The sequence below is a fragment of the Otolemur garnettii genome, unplaced genomic scaffold (assembly GCF_000181295.1).
Source record: "Otolemur garnettii isolate 467f Iridium unplaced genomic scaffold, OtoGar3 scaffold00136, whole genome shotgun sequence".
NCBI classification, from domain to species: Eukaryota; Metazoa; Chordata; class Mammalia; order Primates; family Galagidae; genus Otolemur; species Otolemur garnettii.
Window position 1 is genome coordinate 502708 of NW_003852531.1, and position 1127 is coordinate 503834.

At 40.6% G+C, this 1127-nt stretch overlaps 1 protein-coding gene across 1 annotated transcript in view; it reads left to right on the forward strand.

Moving 5' to 3' along the window:
* Window positions 1–1127, forward strand: part of SEC23B (Sec23 homolog B, coat complex II component) — a 54615-nt gene that overhangs the window by 51556 nt on the left and 1932 nt on the right. The window lies entirely within an intron of this gene.

The window sequence follows — 1127 nt, forward strand, 5'->3', positions numbered from 1 at the left end:
AAAAAAAAAAAAAATCTTGTTAGGTAATTCTATCTGACATGTTGTCAACTCAGTGTAAACACCTATTGATTGTCTTTTTTTAAAATTCAGTTTGAAATCTAGATCTTGGTATGACAAGTGGTTTTTGATTGAAACCTAGAAATTTTAGTATTTGTATGAGACCCTGGGTCTTACTTAAGCTGGCTTTGTGTTACACTATTCTGACTGGGAAGAGTCTGTGTGTGGAGATAACAGTCCAGATTTTCTACTGGCTTCTCTTGACACCTGAGTGTAGAGTAGCTCCCTATGTGGCCTCCACTGGCTCTGCAGAAGGCCTTGTTGCACTGGGGGGGTGGTGTGGAGACCCTGTCTTTAAAAATAGAAAAAAAAAAGCCAGTTGCAGTGGTGTGTACCAATAGTCTCAGCTGCTCAGGAGACTGAAGCAGGAGAATCCCTTGAGCCCAGGAGCTGGAGGCTACAGTGAGCTGTGATCACGAGCCCAGGAGCTCGAGGCTGCAGTGAGCTGTGATCACTCCACTGCACTGTAGCCTGGGTGACAAGTGAGAACCTGTCTCAAAAATTAAGAGAAAAAAAACAGTCTAGAGATTTTGCCTATACTTAGTGGGAAGAATAGAGAAAAGAACATCTACTGTTTCTTCCTGAAACTGGAAGTCCTCCTAAAACATTTTGGTCATACTTACACTTTTATAAGAGTATATTTTCATTTTAGAAAAATTTAAATATGTTGGGCGGTGCCTGTGGCTCAGTGGGTAGGGCGCCAGGCCTATCATATACCGAGGGTGGGGAGTTCGAACCCGGCCCCAGCCAAATTGCAATAAAAAAATAGCCAGGCATTGTGGCGGGCACCTGTAGTCCCATCTACTTGGGAGGCTGAGGCAAGAGAATCACCTATGCCCAGGAGTTGGAGGTTGCTGTGAGGCTACGGCACTCTACTGAGGGTGATAAAGTGAGACTGTCTTTAAAAAAAAAAAATTGAACATGTTAAAAAGAAAGAAATTAAAAATTACTCGTAACTACTTTTTAAATTACTGTAATTACTAATTCTGGCTTTTTTTCTAGTATATCACATATGTATTTATTATTTTATTTCTTTACAAATTTGAGATCTTACTATAAACTAAGGTTTC